Here is a 20,821-nt window from a genome sequence, read left to right as displayed (position 1 = left end):
AGACATCAGAGCCCCTAGGGGACTTGTTAGAGCTGAAAGTGATGGACTCCAGAATTTCTCAATCAATAGGTATGGGACGGGGCCAGAGAACACGTATTTCTGACAAGTTCCCAAGTGATACCAAGGCTGCTGGCCTAAAGAACATACTTTGAGAACCACAACTTTCAAGTAGCAGATAGGAGAAAAAGAAATCAAAAGGAAGGCCTACTTTTTAAAAATGAAGAAAAGAACAACCCCTCCTCCCCCCAAAATATGCCCAATTGATTTTCTAAGAGCGTTCTATCTTTGGAGCATTTTAGGTTCACAGCAAACTTGAGGAGAAGGAACAGAGAGTTCCCAGACACCCCCTGCGCTGACACATACACAGCCCCCTCCCCACCATCAGCACCCCCACCAGAGGCCATTGGTGCAGTCGGTGAACCCACACTGACATCACTGTCACCCACAGTCCACAGTGCACAGTAGGGCTCATCCTTGCTGTTCTGCATTCTCTGGGCTTGGACAAATGCATGAGGACCTGTACCCACCATGGCAGGGTCATACGGGGCAGTCCCACTGTCCTAAAAACGCTCAGTGCCTGACCTATACATCCCTTCTGCCCCCAGTTCCTGGCAACCACTCATCTGCTCACCGTCCCAAGCTGCACGTTTCCCAGAATGTCACACAGATCGGCTTCTCTCACTTATAATAGACATGCAAGCATCCTCCACATCTTCTCGTGGCTTGACAGCTCTTTTCTACTCAGCACTGAATAATAGTCCACCGTCCGGATCCCAACAGATTTTTGACAAAAGTGCAAAAGCAATCCAGCGGAGGAAGGGTCGCTTCTTCCAGAGCCACTGGAGCCACTGGGCAAACACAGGCAGAAGTTAACTGCGACCAAATCTCCCAGGAGGAAGGAGACGTGTGAGCCCACATGTGTGATGAACCACCCAGGACGTAGTACGTGTGCACATGAGTGCATGCACACACACACAAGTGTGAGGAAATCCGAGTGAGATGGGTGGGGTGTGCCCACGTCAGTATCATGGTTGTGATACAGTTTTGCATGATGTCACCACTGGCGGAATTTGCATGTGAATCAATAATTATCTCCAAGTAAAAACTAAGTAAAAGCCAGCACCTGATAGGTCGTCTCTTAACGATGGAGAATAATATGAAATGTCTTCGCTTCACTTATTCATTCACAAAGGGCATGGCTCTGTTTCATAGGTGAGGAAATGGTGTCAGGATGACATGGGGGGATGTTCGTGGTCTCTGGAGATGCAACTGATATCTTCGGGAGGAGAGGCGGTGATGCCTGGGTGAAATTATGAGGTTCGAGACATACGCATCTGTGGCTGCATTACACATTCATTGCATGGGGTAGGAGATGTTGGAGCCGGGTGTGGAACATGGGTGCTCACTGTACCGTTCTGCTATACCCTTCTGCTTCTATAAGACTCAAATTTTTTCTTTTTCTTTTTAAAAAGATTTTTATTTATTTATTTGAGAGAGTGAGAATGAGAGAAATCACAGAGGGAGAGGGAGAAGCAGGTTCCCTGCTGAGCAGGGAACCTGATGTGAGGCTCCATCCTAGGACCCTGGGGTGACCTGAGCCAAAGGCAGACAATGAACTGAATGAGCCACCCAGGTGCCCCAGGACTCAAAATTTTTCTAATAAAAAAGTTTAGGGGTGGGTGCCTGGGTGGCTCAGTGGGTTAAAGCCTCTGCCTTCGGCTCAGGTCATGGTCCCAGGGTCCTGGGATCGAGGCCCGCATTGGGCTCTCTGCTCAGCAGGGAGCCTGCTTCCTCCTCTCTCTATGCCTGCCTCTCTGTCTACTTGTGATCTCTCTCTCTGTCAATTAAATAAATAAAATCTTAAAAAAAAAGTTTAGGGGTGTCCGGGTGGCTTAGTCAATACACGTCTGCTTTTGGCTGGGGTCATGATCTCAGGGTCCTGGGATCGAGTCCCACATCAGTCTCCCTGCTCAGTGGGAAGCCTGCTTCTCCCCCTCTCTCCCCTGGCCTTTGTTCCCCCTCTCACTAGCGTGTGCTCTCTCTCTCTTTCAAATAAATAAAAAATATATATATAAAAAACTTAAAACATTGTATTTGTATGGTTTAGACATGGAAACCCCCAGATCTGCATTGGTGTTGGCCGGATTCAAAGTTCTCTCACCTAATTGTTTAATTGGATGTATTTGGACACTGGCCATATGTTCATCTCATGTATCAGGGGACATCCTAGGATGGGATGCTGGCCGGAGGCCTCACTGGGACACGGGGTCACTTGAGTGAGGGCTCCAGGGAACTCGGGAACAGACTTCTGCCCTCCCAGCTGACCCTAGGTCTAGTTCCACTTAAAGCCTTGTCCCCTCCAACAGGTCACTGCTCACGGTTGGCAGCTGCCTGTGTCTAGCCCACTGCCATCTGGACTGGCCTCCACCTTGGCTTCGATGCTCCCATTCTTGGCCTTCGAGACCCTTCTCCAGCGAACAGACCAGATCCTTAGCCTCACCTGTCAGGAGGTGGTGAGTCATTTGTCAATTCATACCAAATTTCATTTCCTTGACCCACTCCTCGATTCCGTATCTAGGAATTTATCCTCAATGGAAGCAGGCCCAAATGTGCCAGAAAAAAATTGGAGATTCGGGTAGCCTGTTTCTAAAATAACAAATTGCAGTCGGGTCTATAAAATATCCCCACTGGGATGAGCACAGAGCATTTTTTTAATCAGAAGCAAACAGCCCATTTCAGCCAAGCAAGAAGCAGCTTGTAGTTCGCAGTACTGTGTTGCGTACTTACAAATGCATGAAGAGGGTAGATCTCATGTTAGTGTTCTCACAATAATAAAATAAAATTATATAATCTAAAAGTGGGGGGGACAAAGAGTCAGGCCCTTCTCTCTCAAAATAAAGTCACATTTTATTTTATTTTATTTTATTTTTTTAAAGATTATTTATTTATTTGATAGACAGAGATCATAAGTAGGCAAAGAAGCACACAGAGAGAGAGAGGAAGGGAAGCAGGCTCCCGGCTGAGCACAATGCGGGGCTCTATCCCAGGACCCTGGGATCATGACCTGAGCCGAAGGCAGAGGCTTTAACCCACTGAGCCACCCAGGCACCCCTAAAGTCGCATTTTAAAGCATATTTCATGACATGCATTACATAAAAAAGATGTAATGTTCATGCCTTACCTAAAAAAGATGTTAGGCTGCAAAGAATCATGCCAATTTCATGTAAAACTGTATGTGTAGGTGGGCACAGAAAAAAAAAAGGAATAGAAAATGTAGCAAAATATAACCAGTGTTTTTCACTGCGCTGTCTGGTGAGGGAAGAAAATTCCATTATTGAAATCTGGAGCCCTGACAGTGTTCATTCTCTTTGACCAACTATTGACTACGTACATATAATACATATGTAATACACACATATAATAAATACATGTATCTGTATGTATATACATGGCTACATAAATATTAATATTTATTGGTAATAAACAGAAATACTTCCTGCCTCTTCCCTGCCCCAAGACCTAACAGGCTGCGGAGGAAAGTAGGCATCTGTCCCCTGTTTAAATCACTTCAGTGGATTCCTTTTGTTCTGCTCGTAAAGACCCGGCTCCCTCCCTAGACCTGCAGGCTAGGGGTACTCCAGAACTTCTACAGAGGCTGTGCTTGGCGAGGTAGAGGGTGCACCCCAGTCAGGGAGGGACTGCCTCTGGGCCCTGCTGCAGAGGTCCATCTGCATGCTGGTTTGACTCGCACAAGCTGTCTTTAGGAAAGTGCAAATGATTTCTTTGAACATATGTGCATACGTTTATGCGTGTGTGTACACAGAGGAATTGCAGTGGAATTCTTCTCATTGACATGGCCGTGACTTCAGTGCTCTGTGTAATGTGGTTTAACCAAGCATATCTGGAACCAGATGGCTATTGTGTAGAAAAATCAGCAGTGTGCACACACAAGCACCAGTCTGGGGCCAGGCACTCGGTCCATCAGAAGAGGGTGAGGCCTGGTTGACAGAGAAACTAAGAAAGAAGAATCTAGAAGGATAGGGTCTGGGGAAAGGATAGCTAGTGTTAAATATTTTCATGATTTGGAAACCCGTGTCTTCGGAACAGAGGTCAACGTTGAGTTGTTTCCAAGAAATCCAACCGCTTCCTGCTAGGGAGGAAATGTATGTATTGTTTGGTTTCCAGCCGAGCACTGAGCTAATGAACCACGGTGAGTCCTTGAACTAAAATATAATCTGATGATTGGGCCAGGAAGCAACATCCAAACTACTTCTTTTCCAGGACCACAAGTTTCCAATTAGACATGTGTCTCTTAACTGATTTCAGATCTGGCCCTGATCCCTCCTGTAACACTAAGGTCTGGGGCCTTAATGAGGACCAGGGTTTCTGGGCACAGGGAGGAGGCCAGGGTCTGTGCACAGAAAGGCCTTTCATGACAGAGAAAATGCAAAGGTTTTGAGAAAACTTTGAGAAAAGGGCCTCCAACCTCCTTGTGCTGCAGAACTAGAGTCCGTCCGTATTCACACCAGCTGCCGAAAGGGAGACGCCAACCAAGTGTCTGTCCGTTGCCCGATGTGGGGATTGGCCAAAAGTGGCAGATACACACTCGAAGATGTCACGGCGTGTGAAATAAACCTGTCGTAAAAAGACAAAGACCACGTGATCCCATTTACATGCGTTATCTAGAGGGGCCCAAATCACAGAGAGACGGCAGGTACAGAGGTTGTCGCAGTGGGGTTGGGAAGGGGCGTGGGGCCTGAACGTTTCACGGGTCCTGAGCTTCAGTTTTGCAAGAGGAAAGAATTCTGGGATGAGTTCTAGAGATGGATGGTGCGGATGGTGCTGATGGTCGCGGAGTGTGAATGGATTTTATGTCCCCGAATCATGTGCTTCAAATTGGCTAAGATGGTACCTTTTACGCTACATGTGTGTATTCTACTGCAATCAAAACAAAACAGAACAAAATGTGGACACCCAGACCAAAATTAAGGGTCATCGCCTTGATGAAGATGAACAGAGCCATGGCCCCAGGAGTTAGCAAGAGGGGGAGGGAGCGTGCCCCTTCGGGTGAGGCCAGAGGCAACCTGGGAGGCACAGCATCCTCAGAGCTACTTCAGCAAGAGCCATCAGAGAGACAAGACAAGTGTGGATGGTTTCTGGGATGCTGCTCGGTGTGGAAATCAAGAGGGGTAGCCAGTCTCCACAGGGGCCACTGTGACATTGTGAACAAGAGTCAGATATGAGAAACCCATATGTAGAGGAGACACACAAAGGCATCCCCTGCAGTAATGATGTGGCATTTTACCATCAGGAAAAGGTAACTCCTTTAAAAAAACATAAATGGTATTTTAATGCCTGGGCTGATGACTTTTACTTAACTCCCAATTTAATTCACTACTGAAGATTAGGTCTATATACCCTTCAACTAGGATATTTAACTAACAATTTAAGAAATACATTGAGGGGCACCTGGGTGGCTCAATGGGTTAAGCCTCTGCTTTCAGTTCGGATCATGGTCTCAGGGTCCTGGGATCAAGCCCCACATCCGACTCTCTGCTCAGCAGGGAGTCTGCCTACCCCCCCCTTCTCTCTGTCTGCCTCTCTGTTTACTTGTGATCTCCCTGTCAAGTAAATACATAAAATCTTAAAGAAAAAAAGAAAGAAATACATTGAGAAGGAAAGCAGGATAGAAAATGGTCTGTAAGTAATAATCTCAGTTTTGACCAGAGGTTATTCATTCACTCATTCATTCACTTGTATGTACCCTAGAAGAGCATTATCCAATAGAAACAGAAATATTCCAGCCAACTTGTAACTACACTTTCTAGTAAGCACTTTAATTTTTTACCACTTCTATTTTTAAAAAGCAAAACTAATAAAATAGGTGAAATTAATCAATACAGAAAATTTTAACAAGGTATGTAAAAAAGTTTTTTGCACTAACTCCTGGAAATCTAGCATGTATTTTGCAATGACAGCACATCTCAATTTGGACCCGCTAGTGGCTACCATGTTGGACAGGCCTGGTCTGGAGTGTGCTGTGACGTTTCTGAAGCCACACACATTCACCTTTGGAACTTGGAAAATTCCAGACTCCATGACTCTTTCTGCATCCATACAGCCTGGCTCCCCGGCCCTCGCTGGCTGGCGATGGTTTCCATGGCAACAGCCTGAGCCCGCCCGGAAGTGAGGCATCAACGCTCTGGGAGGATCAGAGCAAAGCAAGGAAAACAAAACAGCCTGGCTGGGGGATGGGGCAGACTGGGGGATGGGGCGGAGGAGGAGAAGGCCCAGCAGATAAGCCCCCATCACTGCCTCCCGCACAGCATTAATGCATGAAAAACAGCATCATCAGACAGGGTCTGTGAGAAAGAAAACAAAATTGGCTTCCCTGGGGTGTTAGAAATCACAAGTCTCCCTTGTGATGAGCACTCAGTGATGTATGGATGTGCTGAATCACTACATTTCATGCCTGAAACTAATACTACACTGTGTGTCAACTAACTGGAATTTAAATAAAAACTTTAAAACAACAACAACAAAAAGAAATCCTAAGTCTCCCCAAAGCTCCAGTGATATGAACTATCTATCCCACATTTCATATACTCATGCATTTACTCATGTGATAAAAAGGAACTGAGTTCCTTTTATTTGCCAGACTCAGTGCTAAGGGCAGGAATTCCAAAAACATCCAAAACAGGCAGAGCCTCCACCCTGGAGAGACACGGATTCATTTAGAAAGTTTCATTTTTTTCCTTATTTGCTACACAGAGTTTCCACAGAGTCTCTCTCAGGCGATTTGCTGAAGCCACAAAGAGAAGTCTTTGATCTCTTAGAACGGACATTCTGGCAGAGAAGGTGGGCTATAAACAGAAATATAAAATGATGTTGGGTCGATGAGTCCCTAAGATGAACACTAAATCGGGGGTCATGGGAAAGACAGTGACATGAAGTGTGATGATTACGAAATAAGGGAATATCTGTAGGGTGGCAGAATCAAGAGGCGATATGGATAAAAGGAGAAAGCCATGTGAGCACACAGCAGGTGCAAAGGGCCTGAGGCAGGACAATGTTTCAAGGGCAAGCCAGCTGGCAGAGAGTCAGCTTCAGAGAAAAACCAGAGCTGAGGATGGAGAGGATGCGAGGCAGGGGGCTGCAGGACCTCACAGGTCATAGTCCTGGCTCTGGAATCTATTACTTAAGAGAGAAAATTATAAGATTGCCAATATGATTCACATTAATTGCACAACTACTGTGTGTTGGCTCTGGGTTGGGGACACTCACATCACACCTTTCTTGTTAGAGCAGCCCACTCATTAGGGTGACTCTAAGACTTACCTGAGCCACTGAGGTCATGCAAAATGATTAGCACACAGTAAGTGCTCAATAAATGTTATTCTCTCTCCCTGGCCTTTTGTGCCTGGGGAAACCAGAAGGATGTGTTTGCTTTCCCATACATGAGTGACAAGACCTACATTTTCAAGTGTGGCCATGCCAGGTGAGGGCAGAGCCATCACCACCCTCAAACATGCCTCAACCAGCCACTGCTGCCCTGGGAGTGAAATGATACTGCCCTGGCCTCCTGCCCCCCAGGATTCTCCTTCTCCCATCAGCAGATCTACCTCAGTGCGGCAAGGAAATCCTTACCCAGCCCAGGGCAAAACCCAAACCAGGCAAGCACCAGAGATATTTGAATATATATGTGTGAACATTTACACATTTAAAAAGTATAATTAAAGTAGAATTCTCACTGTTGATTTTAAAGTATTACCAGGCTTGGTCCAACAGGCATATCGCAAACAGGTTACTGTATGACATGAGGACTTAAAATGTGCACGCCCAAGGGGCTGTGGAAGGCCAAGCCCCACAGCCCACTCAAACCACCATCAGAAGAGCTCATGGCCAAGAGGGCCCAGAGATCTAGCCTGCTCTGGGATGCCTGGGGTTAGATCTGATGAGGGTTAGAGATGGACATCTTGAGAACAGAGGCTGAGCTGTATCTGGGGGCACCAACCCCTTCCTGACTGGGACAGGACCTGTGCACTGTCGCACTCCAGTCCGGCGTCAGATCATGAACTGGGGGGAGATTCCAGGGTGGGTTGCTCTACACAGTACCTGGGCTGAGGGTGGACCTTCGCACGGCTTCTTCTCAGGATGGTGGCTTCCTTTCCCATCTGAGCCTCATTTCCCTTCAGGCCTGCAAACCCTCCCTCTCGACCCTCACCTTCAGCTCTTGGTGCTCAAGGCTCTGCAGGGTAGGATGAGGGGTGGCAAGGCAATGTTTGGGGAACACAGCATGAGAAAGCATGGGTAAATTGTTTTATAATCATAGGATGGAGGAGGAGACATCTGGGGGCTTAGGCGGGTAAGCGGCTGCCTTTGGCTCAGGTCATGATCCCAAGGTATTGGGATCGACTCCTGCATTGGGCTCCCTGCTCTCCCTGCTTGGTGGGGAGCCTCTATCTCTCTCTCCCTCTGCCACTCCCCCTGCTTGTGCTCTCTCCCTCTCTGTCAAGTAAATAAATAATATCTAAAAAAAAAAATCGTGGAATGGAGGAGACCTCACTAAACCCAGTGGAAAAGCCAACAGACGTAAGAAAAACCTGTATTCAATTCGACAACATAAAACTGAAAATGCCCCTGCTACAGGTTACATTGTGTACCCCCCCAACCCCTCCCTACCAAAAAATTCACACCAAAATCCAGACCTCCAGTACTTCAGAGTGTGACTGTATGTGGACACAGGGCCTTTACAGGGGTTATGTTAAGCCGAGGTCCTCAGGCTGGATCCCTACCCATCCTGTCTGGTGTCCTTATAAGAAGAGGAGGGTCTGCACACACACAGGCCATGCAGGGGTACGGCGGTCACAGGGGAGGGGATGGCAGTCACCCACAAGCCGAGGGGAGAGGCCTGGCACAGACCCTTCCCTCACCGTCCTTAGGAGACACCAACCCTGCTGACATCCTGACCTCAGACTTCCAGCCCCCAGAACTGGAGAGTCCATTTTCCTTGTTCCAGCCCCAGCCTGTGGGGTTCTGCTATGGTGGCCCCAGCACCCGGACGCACCCACCACGGGGACTATCTGAGCCACCAGGCGAAACTTCTTCCAACACACAGGGCGGTCCAGTCCCGATGACCGCTCACTAGTTACGGCATCTCCTCTCACAGATTTGTAAGAAATAGCTGCACCTGTACTGGCCTTCAAAGCTGCTATAAGCAATGAACACACACTGGGTCACTCAGAGTAACAGAGGCTGATTCTCCCAGCGTTTGGAGGTCACGAGTCTAAGACCAAGGCATCAGCCGGACAGGGCTCTCTGATCCCTCTTCACATCATCTCCTCTGTGTCTCCGTGTGTCTAAATCTCTCTCTTCTGAGGGCACCAGTCTTTGGGTTTAGGGCCCACCAGAAATCCAGGATTGTTTCGTCTCAAGATACTTAGTTAATGACATCTACAAAGACCCTACACTTCCAAAAAAGGTCATGTTCTAAGGTCCTGGGTGCATGTGAGTTTGGTGGGGCATTATTCAACTCACTACAAAACCCAAAATAGAAAACAAAGTTGGCAGGGGGAACTCAAAATGTCTGTTCACGGTTGTTGATTTCCTGTGAAGGTTTAACTTCAAGCTTCCTTACTTGCTCCTTTCAACAGTCTAGCAAGGTGTAAAGTTTACAAAAGTGAGATATTTTATTTTACTTTAAGATTTTATTAATTCATTTGAGAAAGAGAGAGAGAGCACAAGCAGGGGAAGAGGGAGAGGGAGAAAGAGGCTCCCGGCTGAGCAGAGAGCCTGATGCGGGGCTCCATCTCTGGACCTGGAGATCATGGCCTGAGCTGAAGGCAGATGCATAACCATCTGAGTCACCCAGCTGCCCCCAAAGTGAGCTATTTTAAAGGCAATTGGTTGAAATCACCAATCTGTTTCTATTTTGATATCTCATCCCTTAAAACAACAACAACAACAAAACCTTACACTTGACCATATTGACGTGGTGATAGGAATTTTCAGGACCCAGCTAAAGGCAAGTTGGGTAGGGGGCAGATTTTGTGGAATATATGCACGTACAGGTTTGTAAGATTTAGCAAGTAGAAATACAGGATACCCAGTTAAATTTGGGTTTCAGATAAACCATAAGTAACTTTTAGTATAAATCTGTCCCATGGAATATTTAAGACATTAGTATAGTACATACCTATACGGAAAAGGTGGTCACTGTTCATTTGAAATTCAAATTTTATCTGGCAACCCTATTTCTGTTATTAGTTATTATAAGGTCATATCTGTGTAACTACATATAGTTATATTTACAGTATCATATATAATAATATATATACATCTATTAATAACTATAAAGTTTTTAGTAGCTACTCTGGGGTAAAAATCACTCCGGAAATACCATGCCGCGCTAATCCCACATCGATTACAAAGGTACTTATCACACTATGAACATGTCTTATGCAGAGACTAGAATTATGAGAACTGTGGGAGAAGAGATAAGGTTTGAAATGTACAAAGCAGAAGATGGCCCGGAAAATTTTTCTAAACACGAGAAGTACGCAGTTTGTACGTGGAGGACCCCTTATCACTAAATCCTGGACAAGACACAAATTCTTTTTTTTTTTTTTTTTTTCTTCTCCATCAGCAATGAACATATCAGGCCAAGGTTTACGTTAGAACATCTTGGAAAAGCATGGTTTTAGCAGAATCTCCAGTGCACTTGGGAAGGACAAACAGCACAGGAGGCTGGTCGTGAAGACACGTCCATGTGTGTCTAGGGCATCTGTGTCTCTAGGCAAAATGTCACATCACATTCCCTCCAGTACCGAGAAGTTACCCGCAGAAGCAGATGCCTCCATGACAGGATTCCTGCCCACATTCATCAATCTGTCAAACTGTCAGTCACGACAGCGAAACCATTCTCCACAAGGTTGTTCTGCGCCTCCCAATACACTGTAGCAGCAACTTTAAAAAGCACAGCAGCCTTTCTCGTGTATGAGTGAATTCCAGATCAAACTTGTAGATGTTTCTTTATCAATCACATCAGATTTCAAATGTGCCAAAAAAGGAAGTATGCTGGTGGGCACCAAACCCCAGTCTGAAAGAAAGAAAGCTGGCAGGGCCTTCGAAATCGGAAAGTAGCTAAAAACACTGTTAGAATCCTAACGATAAGAAAAAGAATCATGACAGCCAAAAAGATGCAGATTGTGAAAACAACTGCACAAGGCATTTTTTTCTCGTTACAAGAACCAGGTCTCTTCCAAATAAGAAATTAAAAGCAGAAAGAAACATGGAAACAATAGCAAATTAAAAAAAACACAACTTTCAGGTCACCAAAAAAAACCCCAAAAAACCTGCAAAGAGGCAGGTAATAGTTTTGTTTCAAACAAAACAAATAGTTTTGTTTGCCGTGTTTAATAAGGACTGTGAGTTTCGTTGTGCTCTGTGGCGATAAGCAATATTCAACACTGTAGAAAAACTGGTTTTTGTTGTTTCTCCCCCTAAACTGTGAGCTCGGTGGTATTTGTAAAGATGCCACTGAATGTGTGATGACAATATAACCTAGTCCTTCTGAGCGCTCCAGCTTTCCTATAGCTGTTTTGTTTGTGAAAGATTTTCAACTGGGACAGTGTCACTTGCGTCGAGTAGGTCTCCAAACTGGGTGGATGTAGGCAGATGACGGAGGTTTTCCTGGAGCGCAGAGCCTGTGTCTGCTCAGATGGTACATTATTCAAATAAAGATGCACCAGCTCCGATAAGGAGGAGTATGTATTCTCCCACTAACCAAAATTTCATGGGAGTTATTACTATACTCATGCACACTCTGGGGGGAAAATGTCAAAGTGAGAAAAAAAATGTGCCTTATTTAAACAAAACCGTATATAAAGAAGGCATTAAAATAATCGGGAACGTTCATGGAAGAAAGTGGCAAACCGGACGCTTGAAGCCGGATGCCAAGTGCGCCTCCAGCTTCAGGGCTCTGCTGGCATGTGGGGCATCTGATGGGAAGGGGATTTACTTGGTTTGTCATAATGTAAAAATCCATGAGAGATTTTGGAGGGTCGGGCGGGGGGGGTCTTTTCTGATTCCTGAAAACCACCCATCTGAGATGTTTTTCAGTAAAGTGAAACAAATTCTAAATGACTGTAATGCACCATGAACGACATTCTTAGTCGGTATGTGACAGTGCAGCTGTTGTGAAATTTGAACAATTCTCTTCACAAACACTGATAAATCAGCAGGAATGTACCATATGCCACCCTTCATCTCAGCAGAAAAAGAACAGCTGCTTCTGCTCTGAGGTCACTGACTCCCACCTCCGTGTTTTGCAATGGTGACACGTTCTCTCTTTAGGTTCATCTCACTTTTGTTTAAATTAACTGGTGCAATATACATAACATAAAATTCACCATCTTAACCATTGTTTAGTGTGCACATCAGTAGTAATGCATTTACACTGTTGTAACTTTCTCATCTTGCAAAACTAAAACTCCATCCCCTTTAAACACTAATTCCACATTCCCCTCGGCCTCCACCCCAGGGTCACTGTTTTACTCTGTCTCTGCATCTGACTACTGTAGGTGTCTCATACGGTCTTTTTGTAAAATCATCCTAGACCAAAGATTACATTTTTCTAAGAAAAATTCTGTTAACAAAATTGTTTTCAAAAGAGGAAGTTACACATGAGTGTGCAGTCAAAATAAAAACAAAACCAAACAAAATCTACACGGAGAAAAAGTATTACAGAGATATATCAGTCAGCTAATTAACAAAACATTTTAAGTCATTTTTTAAGGTTACATATTTTTTAAGGTTACACATTATCGTACTTGGCAGCGTGAGGTGGTGACGTGAAGGATTTGCTGTGGTTTCTGTAGATTCTACATAAATCATCACATCTGTACCAAGTATTCATATTTGTCATTTTGTAGTCTTTTCGTCAAAGAGTGTCCCCTAAATTGTGAGGTTTTGGGTCTCACAAAACCTAGATCTAACACCTGTATTCTGAAACTCAGACTTTGAAACTGAAATGAGATGTCATTTCTCCTAGCAGGTAGTTGAAGACAAGAGACTTGATATCACCCAAGGGTGACAAGAGGGTGAGGGAACGGATGTCGTCACAGCCAGCTGTGGGAGAACACTGTGGTTCAGCCTTTCTGGCAAACATTTTGGCAATGATTGCAAAAGTTTAAAATGCACATGTCCTTTGATTCAATAATTTCATGTCTGGGAATCTACTCCTGCCCATTTGAACCCTCACAGCAGTCACTCACCTACACGGGGGTTATAATAATATTGCCTACGAATGCAAGAAACAAAAAGCAAGTTCATGAAACATATCCCCAAGGATGTCCAGAGTCTATTCTCTAAAAACAACTGCTGTTTTTAAAAGAATATTTAAGGTCACGAAAGCATGTTACATGAAAAATGATAAAAGCTCACATATGGGCCACAAAAACACTTTTTTTTTCAAAAATAATCCACTTGTTCATTATTTACATACTGCATATTTATCTATAAACTGTATTGAGCATTTTCTATCTGCTAGACACTCTGAAGGCTTTGGAGAGCAAAGATAGAACTCTCTGCCCTCATGGGCCTTCCTTTTAATGGGTAATCCAAAAAACAAACTACCCATTCGGAAAGTGACTTAGTACAGATAGTTTGAAATGATGAATTCTGTAGCAGCCACTTGTTCCGTTCCCGGACACATACCCTGGAGAAACCCTCCATCTGTGAGCAAGGAGACAAATGCCAGAATGGACAACAGCAACAGTGATGATCTGACAGATGCTTCTTGTACGCCAACTTCCCTCATGTCGCTTTGCAAGAGCAAACAGTGTGGTGTGGGTGCGGAACTCCGCTCTTCCCCAGTGAGAGGGGGTGCGTGAAACACAGCGCATGCATGTCACAGCACACTGCCTAGCCACCTGAGGGAAGGCTCCAGGCTCCAATCCCAACACAAGCGAAGCTCAGGGACAGGACTGCTGCATCGGGGAAGGCAGGCACAGAAGGATGCTGTCAGTCACCTCTCCCCTAGACAGGGTCTGCCTGGCAGTTGTTGGGAATGATCTTTCTGTGCTTATTCACAGCTCTTAGGTACTGTTCTGACGTCCACCTTCCATAATTCAATTAGCGGGAGCAGCTAGAGGAGTGGAGGTCCACAGGAACCAAATGCCCACTCCCCAGACTCCTGCCCCTCAGTGAACAGTGCTCTATGAGTGTAATCAGATTTGCTGTCCTCTCTTTCAAGAAGCATGCAGACATGACAACTACATGCTGGGAATTTTTTTTTTTTTAACTCCATACCTGTTTACCTCTACAGCCTGGAAAATTCCAGTCAGTTCCATAGCTCCCTCCCGTCCCACGCCAGGCAGCAGTTGTCATGGCAATGGGTAAGCCTGCAGGTACCAGCATGAATAAAGCCGAGTTGCTGATAATAAAATTGCGTGGTAGGGGTTGAGGAGGATTTCGCAGGATTGACGCCTCCCTTCCCCCTGACTGTGGCTCTTCATTTCAGAGCAGCTTCTTGTGATTAAAAAGCTTACCCTAGTGACAAAAGCATGATTTGGAGAATCTAATCCCCCTGGGGATGGAGAGAAAGGAGTATGTGGGGAGGCTGAGCGGCACTGGGCCAGCCAGTACCTACATACAGCCAGTACCTGCATATGTGGCCACTCAGTCCAGCAGCAGCAGCAGCAGCAGCAGCGGGAGCTTGTGACTTTCATGAACCCTCCAGGTGTGTCTGGGGTCTGTCCAGCACGAGAACCACTGGGCTGCAGGGTTGATTAACCCAATTAAGGCCTTATAAGGTTGACAATGTTTTCCCCACTATTTCCCATCAGATAGGAAGGACCTTCCAGTGTCGCCCTAGGTGCCTGGATATTCTCTCCCCATTAAGCCCTGAGATACTCCCTCTCCCCAAACTCTCCCCGCCACACTCACATCTGCCTCCTGATGCCTCTCTTTTCTCTTGCCATCTCCAACCAGCTTCTAAGGTCCTTATGCCCTCAGATGCCAGGAAGGGGCAATGGGGAGGGTCTGCTTAGTCGGTTCCGGGGGTTTCCTTTCAGGGTGATGAAAAGACTTTGCAACTACATGGAGGTGATGGTCACCCAACATTGTGACACTAAATGCCACTGAATTGTTCTTTAGAATAGCTAATTTTATAATACCTGAATTTCACCTCCATAAAATTATTAAAAAACAAAAACCACTTTGAATTCAACACATTTCAAATTTGGTCCCATCATTTATAAAAAACCTGGTCAGTCAGAATGTTGGGGCATGATTCTCTTTAAACCAGTGCTGCCCAACAGAAATATAGTCCAGTTAATGCATATAACTTAGAACTTTCCAGTAAACAGGACATTTCCCAGGAAACAAAGAAAGAGCTACAACTAATCCAAATAACACAATATATTTTATTTCACTCACCATACCTCAAAACTGTCCTGCGTCTGTCCTGGAGAAAACATGATGTCTGTGTGAAATTCCTGTCTCCAGAGCCAGCCAGCCATCGTTCCCCAAGTTTTGTTGATTCTGCCTCAGAAACAGGTTTTCCATCCGCCTGCCCTATTGATCTCTCCTTCAGGTCACCGCAAACACAACCCTAGAGATTCTTCCTTCTCAAAGGAAGAATCAACCCTCAAGCCACTTCCTACCAATCCCTCTTCATGCGATTCCTAAGAAAAAAAACTCCACCTCTCCATGACAGCCTATAAACCATCACAGTGATCCCAGCTTTTCTTTGTAGAGGAATTTGGGGGTGCCAGCTATGTTGGAAGGGTGAACATGGAATTGTCCCACATAAAGTCCTGAACCATTGGACTGTACACCTAGACTGGGTCTTTCTCTGTAAAGAGCTGACCGTAAATACTTTGTGGGCCATGCAGACTCTGACTCATTTCCTCACCTCTGCCACTGGAGCATGAGAGCAAATGTAGGTGAGAGTAACAAGTGAGCATGGCCGCATTCCAATAACACTTTCTTTATGGACACATCTCTCCATCTCCCTGACTTCCACATCTCAACTACTTCTCCATCCTTCCTCTCCTGTGTCCTGCTGGCATTTCTTCATGGGTCTCTTCCACCATCTCTAGTCTTCAGTTAATTTTCCTGACAAGTGTCAGGCTAGATTTCGCAAAGGGAAATCTGGTCAGCAGATGACACTGCTCTTTCAATACATACCAAGTTCTTTATGAGGATCTATGAGCAGATGGACTCAAGAATTTCCACATAGAAGGGCCTTGACAGGGACAGTCTAGTGGGAGGTTGGAAGGATTATGGGACTTGCGTTGAAGCCATGATTGTGCAATCATCCCTCATCAAACGAGGCAGTTGTTGGGAAGAAGCCCACACTCCCATGTATTTAGGGACCTACAGAGTTCGGTATAGAGGAGTAAGAGTGAAAACACACTCACTATTTAGTATTCCAGGGTTTGTGTACTTAGTTCAACAAATGCGCCTGAAAGAAGATTGCCTTGATATGCCAATATATAAACCCTTCATCCATAAGGAAAACTGGACCATGGGCCATGATGGGCATTTGGAACAAGCACTCAACTCTTCTCAAAATGGGGACACAAGATTTCCCACCGAGAACACCAGAGCTGCGAACACGACCCAGAGATATTATCTATACACAGAAGGCTAGTATTCAAACTTGTTATGGTTTAGAAATGGATGTCCCCAGAATACTGGCCATGTTGTGCTGTTTCTGGGAAAACCATTCCCTTCCTGAGTTGGATGTCAACGTCTATAGAACTTGGACTCATGCCTGGCATTCGGAGGTCATTAATCAGGGGAGAAGTCCATGGTAGGTGACTGCCCTATGGTTTTATTTGGCAACTGAAGCCAAGCTGACATCCTAACAGTTTTCAGAGATGGTTTAGTTTTTCCCTCAGAAATAATCACCTCCAACAAAATCTTCCTTTGTGTTCAGTTTTTGGTCCAGATCTTGTGTTTAGGGGCTGTTTGCTGAAGGACATCAGGAAGTGTCTGGAACAGGTAGAGAGCTCCTTTGCTCATTTCAGCACCAGACAGCATAGTAAACACTTTCATAGTTGTGGGATGGGAAGTGTCCCATTCAACCCAACAAAGCCAGTGGCTATGAAAGAAGACATTAATAAATCTGTCTCCACAAACACTGAAAAGTTAGGTGCAGGGAAAAGCCCATAATGAGTAAGACTGAGTCAAAACATCACAAAACGTACATTCAAAACATACATACTTAAGCACTAAGTCTGCAGAGTGCCAAGAGATGGAAAAAAAGGGGGAAAAACCCTTAAAATAAAAATGCAGAACAAGGATATTCATTCAGAGAGAGAGGGAACAGAGGAGGGGGAAACTTGAATGTTGAAAAGCACCTCATCTGGGATCCAAAACACTGGACGTCAAAACCAAAACAAGAGATTGTGGCTCCCATCAGACTGAGAAAGACAGGCAAACTACGCTAGGAGGGTCGTGAACGGTGCACAGTGCAAGGCGCTGCCCCAGGCTGGCGGTGCCAGCGGGGGCAGGCTGGATGGCTGCCTCTTTCCCAGAGCACTGCGCACCAGCCATCAAAGGGAAAGCAGAAACCAGCACACACCAGCCCCCTTCTGGTGCCCAGCGACCCCCCGCGAAGGGCACTCAGGGAAACTGGGGCGGGCGTGAGGATTGGGGATTATTCAGTGAAGATGAGGGCGAAGATGAGGTGGGTTCACGATCAGGAAAAGGCAGAGTCTTCCCTTAAAAATAAAAGTTGTGGGGGTGCCTGAGTGGCTCGGTCGGTGAAGTGTCTGCTTTCGGCTCAGGTCACTATCCTGGGGTCCTGGGATTGGGCCCCACATCAGGCTCCCTGCTCTGTGGGCTCCTTCTCCCCTGCCTCTGTGAGCATGCTCTCTCTCTCTCATTCTCATTCTCTCTCAAATAAATCAAATTAAAAAATAAAATAAAATAAAATAAAAACAAATAAGTCAAATAAAAAAATAAAAAGAAATATTGTGTTTTGAAGAACACGTGGTATCAAGGTGTATTTAATGGGACAAAGTAGAGCACTCCCTTATACAGCGCAGAGTGGCTCTGTGTCAGGGCTGCTGGCGCTGACAGCTGGCTGTGTCCCAGGCTGTGTCACTCTTCATGGGGGGCAGGTGCCCCGGGCTGGTGCAGAACATCTGGGCTCTCCCCAGCCACCCTCTAGATGCTCCTTGCACTCCCCTCCCCAACGCTGCCAGCTGCACTCTGGCGGGTACGATCTCTCCTGCTTGAAGACACTAACCGCAGTCTGGAGTCAGAGTCACCACGCGTTCCTGCACCTGTCCTCCAGCTGCACACGACACGCTCAATGCACGCTACATGCGTACTTTAAAATTGTCCAGCAGTTACATTAAAAAGTGTAAAAAGGGGGGTGCCTTGGTGGCTCAGTTGGTTAAGTGTCTGCCTTCACCTCAGGTCATGATCTGAGAGTCCTGGGATTGAGCCCCGAGCTCCCCTCAGCCCAGTGCTGGCTCACTGCTTAGCGGGGAGTCTGGTTCTCCCTCACCCTTTTCCCCTTCGCATACTTTCTTTTGCCTCCCTCTCAAATAAAGAAATAAAATCTTAAAAAAATAAAAAAGCACAAAAAGAAACAGGTAAAAATAATTTTAATGATGTATTTCACCTAAACCAGGATATCCAAACTCATACTATTTCAACATGTTGCACTGGCCATCTGTTGAGGGCTTGCTGGCCATGCATGAGGGATTATTAAGAAACTCTGTGCACCAAGAACTCTGGGAGACATAGGAATACAGCAGGAGCAAAAAACGGCAAGTTTCCCGTATTCTGGAAACTTCCATCTTAGTGAGAGAAACAGACATAAAAGTAAATACATGTAGCGTGAGGCAGTCGGGGAAAGGGCTCCCTGCCTCATCGAGGCAGGAGGAATGCATGGGGGTGAGGAGGGGCCCTGGGAAGGGTGGAGGTGGGTGGCGGAGCGGAAAGGCTGTGCCCGGTGAGGCTTGTTTCCAGAACTCCCTCTCCAATCAGCTTGGCCTCTTCAGCCACTCAGGCCCCTGCAGAGAGGGAGGGGGGTGGCAGCTGATTACCTCCGGGACCCCACTGTCCCCACTGTTCCACCACACCTCCACAACCTGCTCACCGCCCAGACCCACCTCTCTGCTCCAGAAAACAACAGCAGCCCCAGGGCCTCTGAGCCCCCCTGCTGCTCCGCCTGGGACCCCACCCACAAGCAGCACCAGGCTTCGAGGGGCCCCACTGCTGTAGGGCTGAGAACATCCTCTTTCCCCGAGGACATGTCCTGGCCCTTCAGGACATGCCAGGAGAAGTGCTCTCTCCTGGCGCGCGCGCACACACACACACACACACACACACACACACACACACGTGCGCGCACACATGCACCTGTCTCCTTATAGGCATCCAAGCCTCCCCCAGAGGCCAGCCCCAGCCACTGCCCAGGACAAGCCACGCCCTCCCTACGCCTCCTCTACCCTGCTCCCAGAACCTATGTTGGGTCCTGCTCAGAGGCCACCACCATGTGAGATCACACTGCCCTTGCCTCACTGCAGGGTTTTCTTTGGCCTTCCCCACTGGAGGGGGTGCTCCTGGGGCTGGGCCCCTTTCCGTCTGGTTCCCTGTCACCTTCGTGGCGCTGTACAGTGGGTGGTCACTTGGCAGATGTGGCGTGAATCAGTGGGCACATGCGTGGGTATCACCCGTCTGAAGCCTACCTGCTTGATTTTCGGATCAGGCTCTCACAGACAAGGGGCATGTGCGTGTGTGTATGCGCATGCATTCCTCACTTCTCTCTTTCTTTAAAATGTTAAAATCCAAAATCATTGAACACAGGTGCTCCAACAAATCTGTTCCTGCGTGCTCCTGGCAGCCCTGCTCACAGTAACTAAAAGGTGCAAAGCACCCAATGGCCATGGACGAGGGATGACCAGAGCGGGGTCTCTCTGCACGAGAGAGCATCACTCGGCCGTATGGTGGGGCCAGAACATGGTGACCCTCAACAGCAGCACGCAGGGCCGGGGGAGCCCGCCAGCGCAGACCACACGTGGTAGCTAGGCTTGCATTTGAAGGAATGGCCCAGAATCGGCAAATCTACAGACACAGAAAGTAGGTGGGGACTGCTCAGGGTTGGAGAGATGGGACAATGGGAGGTCACAGCAGGATGTGTTTCTCAACACGTCACCGATGGAGATGGTCGCACAGCCCTGCAGACACACTAACGACGCCACACTGTCCTCCGCAAACTCACCTCTGCCTCTCACTGGAACTGCGTCAAACCAGAGCAAACTGAAAAGGCAAGAAGCCTCCCGTGGGCAAGAAGGCGGTGATGCTGGCGTGTTCACACATGGTGCTCAGGGTTACAGCCCAGCAAACGGTTTCTCACAGAGAGTGTGGGGACACATGTCCTGTCCTGGGTCTGCAGTGATGTGCCCGACACCCCCGTCCGTCAGCACAGCCAACCTGCCCCAGGCGTTTCCCTGAGCAGTCAGAGGCCAGAGCAGTGCCGTCCACAGGAAACACATGCCAACTGCGTCTCTGGTTTTCAGTTTCCCAGTAGCTACATTTGAAAGAATTCAAAGAGGAACACCTGGGTCGCTCAGTAGCTTAAGCCTCAGCCTTCAGCAGAGATCCCAGGGTCCTGGGATCAAGTTCCAAGTTTGGCTCCCTGCTCAGAGTGGAGTCTACTTCTCCCTCTCTGAGCTCTCTCTCTCTTCCTCAAATAAATACATAGAACTTCAAAAAAATAATAAAAACAAAAGAATTCAAAAAAACAAGTCAGATTAATTTTTAATACTGCATTAAAAAAAGCCCAGCGTCTCCC

Source organism: Mustela nigripes, chromosome 17 (genome assembly GCF_022355385.1).
Source record: "Mustela nigripes isolate SB6536 chromosome 17, MUSNIG.SB6536, whole genome shotgun sequence".
NCBI classification, from domain to species: domain Eukaryota; kingdom Metazoa; phylum Chordata; class Mammalia; order Carnivora; family Mustelidae; genus Mustela; species Mustela nigripes.
This window is presented reverse-complemented; position numbering follows the sequence as displayed.